The sequence below is a fragment of the Athene cunicularia genome (genome assembly GCF_003259725.1).
Source record: "Athene cunicularia isolate RWA chromosome 9 unlocalized genomic scaffold, athCun1 chr9_part1, whole genome shotgun sequence".
In the NCBI taxonomy this organism is placed as follows: Eukaryota; Metazoa; Chordata; class Aves; order Strigiformes; family Strigidae; genus Athene; species Athene cunicularia.
Window position 1 is genome coordinate 10,890,396 of NW_020799110.1, and position 12,928 is coordinate 10,903,323.

General features: G+C 40.2%; 1 protein-coding gene across 1 annotated transcript in view; it reads right to left on the reverse strand.

The window, feature by feature from the left end:
• LOC113483319 (cytochrome P450 2J2-like) overlaps positions 1 to 12,928 on the reverse strand; it is a 74,950-nt gene that overhangs the window by 12,654 nt on the left and 49,368 nt on the right. The window lies entirely within an intron of this gene.

A 12,928-nucleotide genomic window follows, 5' to 3' on the forward strand; every position in this document is an offset into this window, starting at 1 on the left:
TCACCCAATTTTTCAGCATCAGAACTTCATTTCTGCATATGTTTTTTCATCCAGTCAGCCCCATCTAGTTAAAAGGAAGCAAGCACTATTCTGTTTCTTGTTTGTGCACAGAACCATTTACTAAGTTTGCAAGTTTTGCAACAGTGAAAGACCACTGAAAGCTGTTGATGCACACATGCCACTGAGGATATGATTTATACACTTAAAAATTACCAGAATTAAGATGAGTTGAACCTTGAAACTACCTAATAATAATGGTGACTGATGAAACTTAAAAAAGAAGAAAAAAAGCCTAGTGTGAAATACTCAAATTTTAGTGAGCTTCTCTACTGACAGGTTTAAAATCACAAAATGCTCTTGTCCCTCCAGTCCACTTTTAGTAAATTTTTTTTTTTAAACTTTTTCTTAGATCTGAGTGGTCAAGCTTGGTGAACATGTCACTGTTTAATAATTTATGCTCTGTAACCCTGTTGTTTTCTAGCTTAATGTTTTGTGGAACTCATAGGTGACTGTGCCCTAGAGCAATCAGAAACCGAACACATTATCATAAAAATAAATACACTTCTGCATGGTGACTGCTTGAGGCCACCATAGGGGATGAGCAGCACCTTTGCTCTGAGGTCCCGAAGTGGTCGCTCCTTGAAGTGGTCAGCGACATTTCTAAAGACTGGGTCTGTGCATTGTGGCACGGTGTGGTGTCTGCCCAGCCTGCACGCTGGTGTCAAAGTCTCCATTTTCTGTGACATTTCTCTCCCTGATGACCCCTCCGACCAGTGTGGTAGTAAGTGTTGCCATCTCACTTCAGCCACGGAGGAGCTCAGTGATGGATCTAATGCTACGTCTTTGCTGTGTAGGTCTGGCATTGTACTCCATTTGGAATAAACCTGTGTTCTTGTTACCATGGTTAGTTAATTTGATATCAAGCCTTCTCAAACATACGGGGCTGCTCCATTACTAGCAGGTCCCCTCTCTTTGCTGCAGACTTTGCATCGCAGTGGTGTGGTGTACCCTGTGTGAGTGGTTTTGCTACTTTCACAGTGACCTTATCCTTCTGTCTGTTGTCTGCTCTCCTAGACCTCTCTGCAGGGTAAATCTGGGTCCTACTGAGTGAGGCTGGGCCCAACAAGAGGCTTAATCTGAGCCTGGCCTTTTGGGCACTGGGGGCGGTGTGTTTTCCTGCTGCTAGGTGAGAGCTGTGGGCATGCTGAGGTATGATGAGGAAAAGTTATTTAACAAAAGCTTAGGCTGAAGTTTACAAAGAAGAAAAAAGCAAGGAAGCTGCTTTAGAAGAATTCAGTATTCCTTATTTTAATATTTTCATTATATGTGAGCAGTAGTTATTCACATAAATCTTGCTCACTCTCCTCTGACATAAATACTACTGCAAGAGCTCACCAGTCAAGATGACAGATGTTAAGTTTGGTTGTTTAGAACAGATGAGGAAATCCACTGTTGTAATGAAGGTTTCAGGCCATAAGAGCGGGAAGCAAATGCAACAACTGCAGCAGACGGGGAAAGAACAGCATCTTCAGAAAGGTGTGAAGCAAACAAAGGATGGATGTGGTGTGCTGGGGGTGGAAAGGGTTTCTGGTACACCTCTGCCCAGGGTGTGTCATCTGCTATGCCATGAATACCAGAGGTCATTTCATTTTCTGTTGCAGAGACAGGCTCAGTGTGTATTAGAAAACACCAACTCGTTCCATGCTGTGCATATATTGCTTGGCATGGTAGTGTGTGTTTGCTGCCTGGCCTGATGTCAGGCTGAACAGAGCAGACAATTGCTGAGCAGGTTTGGGTGTTTTGTTTTGGGTTTTTTTGGTCTTCAGTGGAGACATTAATTTGCATTTCTCAACTTCGCTGTTCCTTTCTCCTCTGCATCCCTAGTCTTTGAAGAGCTTCATAACAGGAGCTGTTAATTGGTTGGTGGCATCAGAATTTCTCTGTGGGAAGAGCCTTACACAGACACAGTATGTCCAGGCAAGTGCAGAGCGAGAGAGTTTTGCTTAGAGCACAGAGCTAGAGTGAACATGAGACTGGGAAATGTGAGCAAAGGAACTTCCCATTCTGTGTTTCTGTTCAGGTCAGGAAAAGATAACTTTGCTTACATGCATTGTAAATAAACAAGGTAGATTTTTGCCTCCTAATGTAATCTGTGTTGTTGGGACCTGAAGACTGATGAGTTGTTTAGGTTGCATAGATGAAGTACTGGAATGGGACTTTGTAACTTTGAATTCTGTTCTTAGATCTGCTCACAGTTTGTCTGTGTCTCTCAGGAACTTGCTTTATCTCTCTGGGCTGAACCAGTGCTGATGTTCACTTTTGATTCAAAAGAGCTTAAAGACTGACTAAAGAAAGCCAAGATGTAGATGGCAGCTATGACTCTGCTCTGTTCTTTCCCTGTCTGTTGCATTTGCTTCCCACTGCTATGGCCTTGAAATCTTCATTAGCAGGGCAGTTTTTCTGAGCTGACTAAACATCTCTGTCAACTTTACTGGTGAGTTCTTGCAGTAGTATTTGTCAGATGAGAATGATCAAGGCTTGCATGGAGAGGTGCTGCTCACATATAATAAAGATACTGGAACAAGAAAAGCTGATTTTCCCCAAAACAAACTGCTTGCAAAAAGCTTTTCTGTAAACACCTGCCTATACCTGCTTGATCTCACCATTACTTTATCTGTATTTTGGTCCTTAACTCACAATTTGTGCACATCAACTGAGTTCATTTAAATACTATCATTTCTGCATTACAATGAATCATAACATCTGTCACTTTAACTCTTCCTGCTAGCAATAATGTAATGAGTAAGGCTGTGACAGTGTGCATCACTGATATGCAGTGAGAGCAGGATTAGTAAAAGCTAGAGCCCTAGCTGATAGGGAGGAAGGTGACTGCTGTAAACATTGCTGATATTTTATTTTTCCAATGCTTTTTGTTTTGGGTGGTTTTGGTTTGGTGTTTGTTTTTTGTTTGTTTTTTTTTTTGTCATGCACTTTCACTCAGGTGAAAGCAATGCAGACTTACACAGGTGCTGTGGCACTATTGTTCTGATGGTGCAGGAGCTACAGAAGCCTAGTGCCCTTTCGGTGTTGCCGTTTTGTGAAGTGCTGTATAATCTTGGCAGCGCGCTGCAGTCAGCTGCAGATGAACTGGAGAGAGACAAGAATTTCATAGGCTAAACCATAGTACGTCAAATCAGTTACCCTCTTTTCACTGAAGTGGTGGGAGGAAGTAATTAATGTTGTGCAGACAGTTTTATTTCTGGTATTTCCTAATGTTTGAGTAGTTGCGGCTTCAACATTCTTTTTGACAGCTTTTCGGAGCACTGTCTGGTAAGCCTAGATGTCGTGCTTGGGATGTCAGAAGTCATGGACAGAGCAGAAAATTTGAGCTAAGACTTGCTGAAGTAGGTATTAGAGTTCTGTTACCTCCTGAAAGGCAAACAGTAACCCTGAGTTCTGCAACGCCAGCACAGAAACGTTCAGTGGTTTGTGCATTTGAGACTGGAAAGAAGGTAACATTGCCCATCCCATTCGATTCGTATTCAGGAAGCGACCCAGGCTGAAATATTGAAGAGTTTCTGATTGCCCAGGATTAGAAAAGACATAATCCATTTTCAACAGTGTGGCAGTGCCCCACAGCTAAAGAGCAGCTGACACAGGTCTACATTATCGGAGGACACTCAGAGTGGTTAGTAATTGTATGCGCTCCTTTTGATAGAGGGAGCTCATCTGGATGTAATTGAAAGGAAAAGCCCAGTATGGTGTGCAAGCTTTTTTTAAATTTGAATACATTTTGTGCTTCATGGTATTTCTCTCCCACCTTTCTTTTGTTCTGTTACTGGATGTAACACATGGTAAGCAATCGCTGCAGAAATTCTGAAAAAGGTGCTAAGTAGAAACCTAGTAAATTAAAAGCCTGGAGAAAAATGTGAAATATTTGAATATTGTTCCTCCCTCTGATGTGAAAAGAAAATGAAAAAATTAAATAATGAAAATGTGAAATAGTTTGAAACAGCTACTTCAAAACTTATAAAAATGAAACAAATTAAAAATCTTGGCAATTTTTTTTTTTTTCCTTTTATGACCGCTTGCATTGCAGCCTGCCCTCACTGGATCACTTTTGTGCAGATACCATTCACCATACACAGAGAGACTGCCAGCAGAATACACATAGTTTAAAACTATACAGCAATTATCCTTTGTCTAGTGTAGTAGCTAGCTGTGGTTAACGTGCTATCGGGGTAAGCATTAAAGCTTACTAGTGCTCTTGAGACACTTCATGAGTCTCTGCCCACCAGACAGCCATCAGCATTCCCATGGGGGAGTGTTGGACCCTGACATGCCTTGGATCTTGCCAGTTCTGAGTGTTGCTGAGTTGCTGTCTTCCAGTTCTCTGCTTTTTAGGTTTTACTCTTTTTTGTCAGTTCTTTTTCTGATCAGTCCTTGAGTTGCTAGCTATTACAGTCTCAGCAATTACATTTATATCTGCTTTTACCCACTTTGCAGGGCTTTAGTTTATGTGGTTTCTTGCACCTAATTTTCTCAGCAAATTTGAAGCTTGAAGCTCACTGGAAGGATGAATGTATCAAATGAAGTTTTGCAATTGGGGATCCTGTAATATTGAATACTTTAATCAATAACTCGTTTGATAGATGGAAGAGTGTGCTTATGCCTTTACAGCTGACATGAAAACAAGCACTATGAGCAGAAAAAATGACCTGAAAAACTAATCTGCTGTTCAGTAAGGCTAGGGATAATGTAGTTGTATACTGTGCTTTATTTCTAATTATATGGTGAAGAAAAAGTCTAAGCAGAAGCTGTGCAGATAGAGTTCTAGGATTTATAGCAATCACAAACTTGAACTTGAGTTAATATATCAGACTCACTGAAAAACGCAAGCAGTTGTACCTGGATGGATCAAGTGTTGTTATATTCCCCAGTCAGGTTGCTGTCAATAATGTTTTCACTTACTGACTAGTTTAGTCCCTGTTAGAAAAGTATGTAGAACTTAAAAAACCTGAAGTTTGACTTCTCCTTGGTTTCTCTGATTGAATGAAAGGATGGTGTCATTTATTGGTTATAAAAAACAGGAGGATTTACAAATCGAACTTGGAGAACACACCCTTGAAGAGACTCAGAACTGCAGAATACTGATAAAAGTGCCTTGTGATTTTTATGGATTTATTTGTATGAGTAACACGCTGAAGTATGTGTTTCAAAGCAGGTGCCTTTGTTTCCTCTATTAAAGAGTGATTCAGCTCCTTTCTTTTGCAGAGGAAAGAGACTGTTATCTACAAACTTTAGGAGCAGGGAGGTAGAGAGCATGGAAAAATTGCAAAATGTTTAAACTCAGAGAATCAGTGCTTGGCTGTTGAGGCCGTTACTGTTTTGCACATGTCAATCTGACCAGCTCAACTTTGTGTATGAATGCTGTTATTTTAACAAGAGCATCTACTGGCTTCTGCTATGGATCCTGACTCTGCAGACAATTAAAATCAGGTTTTGCTACAAAGCCCACTTTAAAAATACAGAGAGTACGTGGTGAAAAGAGCTCTGGGAGTGGTAGAATATATGACATTGAAACAACTGGATATGGTAAGCTAAGTAGAAGTTACAGCACAGTATCAGGTGTGCAGTTTGCACATGGAATATTTCAGTATCTGAGGAAGGCCTGCCTGTTTTCCATCACAATATTACACTAGTGACTATTCCTTTTCTTTCCAGACCCATACAGCTCTGAATGTGGAACTCTTCTTCCCTTGCAATTAGTTCTTAAGAAATCTGCTCAGCCTACATATCTCCACCTCACAAATTTATCTCCTGAATTAGCTGAAGGAAAACTGTTTGTTCTTTAATTGCAGCCATGGTTCTTATTGCCGTAGCATGTTGGGAGAGAAAAGCTTGTTGAACAAGCTCCAGTGAATAAACTTTCCTAGTAGTCTGGAAGGGTAAAAGGAGGTCGAAAGGGAAGACAATGAGATACCTGTTAATTCTGGATATGACAAGAACTCTTTCAGAGCAGAACAATGTCGTGTCAGATGGTACATCCACAGCTGTTGCTGCCCCAGTCTCTTGTAAACCAGAAGTGTTCTGCTGTCAGTCAGTGAGGCTCTCATGTTCCTGGTCATGTCTCTCCTGATTGTACAGCTCCTGAAATCACCATGGGTGCATAGATGCTTTTCCTGGAGCTGACATCATGCCCTATCCTTGGAAACCCCAGGCAGGTGAGATTTAATGCAGCCTATGACGTTCTCCATGCAACGAGGTTCATGTGAAATTATTACCTTTAGCTGGGATGATCAACTGCTATAATTGGCTAAAGAAAGTTTTATGCTGAGTACTGTAGACCTGAGAATCAATTTTTAAGAGACTGCAAAAGCAGGGAGAAATAAAACCTTACCTGTTAGGAAGGGATGAGCTACAGTGAGCTGAACAGCTCCCCTTCTACATAGCTGTGCTGATGGTGCTTACCTACAGGTAGGTACTGTGGAAATGTAGACTAAACAAATGGTCCCTGTTGCGTTGCTGAATGAATCTCTGTTGCATCTGAAGTTACTCGGATGTGACACCAGAGTATCAGTCACCTTGTCGCATGGGGAGATTGAAGCAAAAAGCACGCACAGCTCTTAAGAGCTCTCACTTACCAAAGAGAGTTATTTAGTAAAAGAAAATACTTAGAGTTGCTGAGTCTGCAATAGCAAAATGTGGCAAATGAAAAGCAGCCCTCTCTCCCCACCCACAGGGAGGGCAATCCACTGGAACTTAAGTAGAGGCAGACCTGATGTCCTTGATGCAGAAATTAATTCTTCCAGAATTGAGATTTTTTGGGGGGTGGGGTAATGTTGTACTTTGGTGTGGGGTTTTTTGTGGGTGGTTTGGGAGAGGGGGAAGTTGTGCTTTAAAATATTTTGGAAAACCTGGAAAGAAAATTTATCATGATACTGGCTGCTTGTCTTGTTTCTTGATTGAACTAAAGACTGACTGAAAATGTGTCATGACGAAGTAATTCTGTTCTCAAGTTTCTCTTTTTCTTGGGTTTTTAGGGAGAAGCTGGCAGCACTAGATGTGTCCATGAATCCTTCAGTTAAAAAAACCCCAGAACAAAACAGCTGTCATACCTGGACAGAAATGCAGAATGAGGAAAATAATGCCTTCCATATGAAAGTATGGGTGTAGGAAATGCCCAGCTATGACACAACTAAAGCTTCCATGGACTGAACTACAGGGCTGACGTTTGAAAATTCTGAGCTGTGTTTACAGAAATGGAAATCCCATCAGAACTGAGAAGTTATTAGAAAGTTTTGAGTGATTTCAGGCAAGCTGTTTCTTTTTAAATTCTTCCAGATGTGGCACTGAACACTGTCAAATACAGTCATTGACTTGCATGAGAATGCTCTTGTAAGAAGCTCACAAAAGACAGATGTATGTCGTGTTTACTCTTGCTACAGCCAATGCATTGGGAATTGGCTGAGAGGCAGCTGGAGGGGGTGAAGAAATTTTGCGTCCTGCTTGGTCATGAAGGCCTCGCAGCCCCACTTATCTGTGCAGCTGAACAGGGCGTGTGAACACTTGGGTGTTATGCCATTACAACCATCAAACTCTTGTTACCCAGTGACAGATTAGAGTCTGTTCTATGTGCTCGAGGTACAAAATTAAAAGGTCCAGCCATCTCCCAAAGAGCTTACAATTGAAACCATGAGGGAAGATAAAAAGGAATAGCAAAGAACATCAGAAACAACAGTATGAGGTGAGTGAAGGACCAGTGCAAGTGGGTAATGCACATGATGGCTGCCGATGAGCCAGAAATTTTCAGTAATCCCACTGGCCTCAGGTGTGTAGCCAACCCTTGGGAATTTTTTTTTAATTTCTCTGCTCTTGCAAGGGGCTTTTTATGAAACCAGTACTGTGGGCAGTGATTTTGGTCACATCAATTGTCATGGCACAAGTAAGCATATAAATAACTCATGTTTTGTATCCCTTGAAGAGCCAACAATTGTCAGATTTGTAGATGCAATAGAATGGAATGATGCTATATATGCTTAAAAATAAGAACACTTCATACTCTGGGATGGGGAAGCAAAGTGCTAGAAAGGAAGGACAGTGAGGCACAGAAGCTTCAACATCTTTTTCTGATTTTAGGGAGGTACCAGCAAAGTAAGATAAAGTGGATCTGTCCTCTCTCTATACAGCAGTTTTGCAGAGACAACGTAGCCTTGTAAATCAGCAGTGAAATGTTAACAGTAAGTGTGGCGCTGGTGTTTTTTGTGGTGTCTCTGCTGTTTATGCACTTTCTGAAATTCCAATGGATGCGAAGACAATTTCCTCCTGGACCAACTCCATACCCCTTCTTTGGAAATCTGCTGCAGATGAACTTCAAAATTCATCATGAGATCCTAGAAAAAGTATGTATTTTAATGCAATTAATTAATGGACTCATAAGCTGATTGAAAAGTAAATGTGAGTGTTTAACAGTGTTATTCTGAATCCTAGGGAGGGATTTATTCTAAATTGTATAAATGTAAAAATAGGTGGGGATCATTAAGATATCTATTTCTTGGCATGAAAATTTCCAGCTTACTGTGAAACACGTCATTAAAACCTGATGTGCATATGAACAAAACAACACTGATATAATATTCCTGTCTTACACATAGGAAAAGATACATTTGAAAGCAGTCTTTAATTCTGTGCAGTCTTTTGCATTCTGTTTTGACTGTTGTTGCACTGATAGTTTCTAAATATTCCATGAAATAACTACTGAGTCCATAGGAGGTTCCAGTATAGAAAAGATGAATTTTTATACTCATTCAACAGATTTTTCAAAAGATCTTAGAATAATTTTTTTTTCCTGACATATAGCTTAGTCAGATTTTCACAAGACTTCAGTCTGCTGAGCCTGATTGAGTTTTTAAGTAGTTGAAATAATTCACTGTGTGCTATGCTCGAACTCTTTTCTAAGTCCAGTTCTAATGCACAGAACTTCTAGAATTTCTATTCTAGGGTTTTATATTCCTCATACATCTATATTAAATATTTAATTTTAAATATATAATAGCACCTCACTTTCACTCTGTGTTCTCAACTGTCCTTGTCCCTGGTTCTTCCCTGTCCTGTTCTCTCTTCCCGAGTTCCATATTTCAAGTCAAAGTGCTATGACTCTACAACATAAAATTATAGCCAGTGCATGTCTATTCTCTTTTCTTGTGTTTCTCACCTCCAAAACTTGAAGAGTAGTGTTACTCATCCCCAGATTTCAAAAGCCATGAATTAGTCCTTCCAAAAATGAAATTAAACACAAATATTCAAGCACGTGCGTATAAACTTTTGCTCAATGTGCGTATCTGTTCCCCCCGATTGCTCTCAGGCTGCAAAATTTTGTACTCCTCTAGTCCTGCAGTTCTTGGGATGTTTTGGCAGCTCCGCACTCTTCCCAGCCTACTCTGCCCCACAGACTCGCTACTTTGATCCACACAGTGTTGAGCTTCCCTCAGCTATTACCTTTCCAGCTCCTGATTCTCCAGCCAGGGAAAGGACTGTCCTGCCTACTTCTGGTGATGTCTGTGTGCAAGGCGTGTTGGAGACAAGGCTGTCACAGCTGAGCTGGAAAGGAGAAGGTGATTTCTGCTTTACTCACCTCCTCAGCTGCTTTTGCTACAATTAATACACGAAGGGCAATCTGTAGATAGTTCACGTAAAACTCATGAGCTAACATTTCTTCTTACAAACATGTAAGAATTCATCTGCAATGAGTCTGAATTGTAAGACGTGCAATAAATAACATCACAGACTTTGGCAATATTGGCTGTCTGACATTTTAGGAACATCCTGATCTTTAGTAAATGAGACTTTAGATAGAAATCTGAGTTAAAGCTATAGATGCTCTCTTATCAAGGTCAGTCATCCCTGGGGCATCTGCCAAGGGAAAAGATCTGGTTCATCTTGTTCGATTTAAATGTACTGGTTCTCACCCATGTTGTTCTGATGCTGCTCTGTTCTACAGGTGGCTAAAATTCATGGTAATGTCTTCACCTTATGGATTTCAAACATTCCTGTAGTTGTCCTGCAAGGGTTTCAGGCAGTGAAGGAAGGTCTGACTGTCCATGCTGAAGATGTTGCTGGAAGGCCAACAAGCAGAACCTTACAAATTTAAATCATGGAAACGGTAATTATTATTTTCACAAATTCTTTTTGTGTGTGTGTGTGTTTGACCTATTAACTGTATCAATCCATTAATTTCTAAAGCATTAACAGCATTAGCTCATTATGGTCCTTAGGTGTTATGTTCTCTAAGGTTGTCTCTGGAAGCAACAGAGGCGTTTTGGACTTGCAACAATGAGGAAAATGGGAGTAGGGAAAAAAGACCAGGAGTATCGACTACAAGAGAAGGCCCGTCACCTGGTGGCATGCTTACAGAAAACAAACGGTATGTGACTCAGTATGCAGATCAGTCTCTGCAGTGGGTGATTTTGCCAATGAATGGGTCACCTGTAACTTTCGAAACTATTTGCTTACAAAAAATGGATTTAAAATGTACATGCAGAGTGGAATCTCAAAGGTCTGTATCATAAGAGCTGCGTGAGACATTTCCTTGCAGAACTGCTACATGTGAAACCCCACAGCATGAACTCAGAACTGAGACTCCACGGTCCCTGTCTGTTAGTGTTATGACTTCTTAGTTTTACATTACTCATGGTCACAGAATCAGGGTAACAGCAAATAACAACAAAGTAAGTGTCGCAGCACCCCATGTCCCTCCGCAGAAAAGAAAAACAAAGCACAAAATATTAAAAGCTTTGACCAAGGCTGTACGCTGCTCTGGCTCTGCTCTGGCAAGTGCAGTAGCAGCAGCTCACCTCACCTGGCTTGTGATAGCTTCCTCAGTGAGAGAGGAAGTTTGTGCAGATTGTGTGCTGAGTAATGGGGTGAATCCATAGATATGCTCAAGTATTCTATTGTTCACTTGTAAAGAATATGAACATAGAAGATGGTTCTGTTTTCAGTTCAGCTGCTTATTTATACAAGGTCTCAGCTGACCAAAAGGTTACCTTGGTGTACCTTGGTTATTGCCAAACATGAGATCTATTGATGCCAAGGTCCTGTGACATCTCAGTGTCTCTATAACTACTATTACTAGTACTGATTTCATTCCCACCAGCAGTCTTGCCTTTTTTTAACCAACAGTGTTTTTTACATGTCTGGATTTACTTTGTACTCATGCCTTTTACCAATAAATTACAATTTGCCAACCAGCAATCTAATTAATTTCAGAAATGTTTATAAAATGTTATAAGCTGTCCTTTCAGTGGGAAAAGCAGGAACAGTAAGTGTTAATGGATAACGCTGTTCAATGTGTTTACAGGAAAACATCTGGGCCCCACTATGCCTGTTGTTCATACTGTCTCAAATGTGATTTGTTCTGTGATTTTTTTTGGACATCGTTTCTCTAAAGATGAAAATTTTCACCACCTGAGTGAATCCATTGATACTATGGCAGCATTTATGAACAGCACCTCTTTTTTTTTTTGGTGAGGAAAATGCTTTTGTTTGTTTGCTTACTTTATATAGACAATGAAACATGCAACTTGCTTATTACTTTTATAACAGAAATAAATACTAGTGCACTTGGAATTGCTGGAGTATGCAGCAGAACGGTAATTCTAGATGCCTAGTTCAGAACTCATTTAAATTGCTTATGCTTTATCATAGCACAGAAATTTCCCATGTTTGGTGGACAGGGCTGGAAACATAGAGGCTTTCTACATGTTTGGGAGAGGTACAAAGGACTTCCTTGCGAAAGCATTACTTGTACAACTCCACTGTTTGAATCTATAACTGAAACTCAGTAGTAAAATATATGTAAAATGATCTGAAATGGGCTTAAATCCTGTCTGATGAGGTGACTTTCTTCACTATATGAAATCATGTGACTGCCCACAAACATCAGGAGTAATGCGGGTCTTCACTACTTCCTTCACTACCATTAGCTAACTTCATAGAAACTTAAATGCAGCAACTGTTTTGCTTAAAGGTAACATATAATGAACTTGCTTAACAGGAGATTTTTCCTATCGTTTTTGGCAGTGACACCTGTACTACCTCTGTGTGTCCTCATGAGAATTCAGTAATACACTCTGGAACTCCATTAGCTGCTGGATGATATTTTTTTCCATTCAAGAGAGCAGCCGCTAACTTCACATCTGGTCCACTGGACAGAAAAAATTGCTGTCTTGCTTCTGTATGAATCTGTGACTGCAGCTGCAAAACTGGCGGAGCAGATTGCCTCAAGCGAGGGCAGTTTTATCATTAACCATTTGTGAATGGGAACCACGATACTGTATCAAGTCAAGAAGTCAATTTACCAATGTGCAGGGCAGCCTGCCTCTGCTGAACTTGCTGGAGCTCATCCAGCTTTGTACCTTGCATGATTTTCCACCATCTCTTACTAACTGGAAATTGCTGTAATCAAGGTCCTAGAGAATTTGAGGACTAATTTAATACTTCTGGAAAATAAAATAAAATAATAAAACCTTATAAATTTTTATCCCAGAAAATGCAGGTGGAATGATTCCTAAACTATCTTCTAATCAGGGTAAACACAGGATTAGCTGTTTCCAAACTTCTCTCAATAGATATTTCTATAAGCTGTTCTTAAAAACTCTTAATACTGTGTCCACAGCTAACAAAAACATTCTAGTCCAATATTTTATTCTGTCCTGCTCTCCACAGTGATGTAAAATCCTTTAATGATGGCCTGTACTAATCTATTTTCCTGGTAAGTGGACAGGTAGTTTTAAGAAAATTATGTAGTAGGACCAAGAAGAAATAAAGCCAGGAATCTGAATAAGTTTGTGGGAAGATAAATCTCTGTAATGCAGCTGCCATTTAAATAGGTGAGCCTGAGAGTTATGGCCTAATGCATAATTTAAAT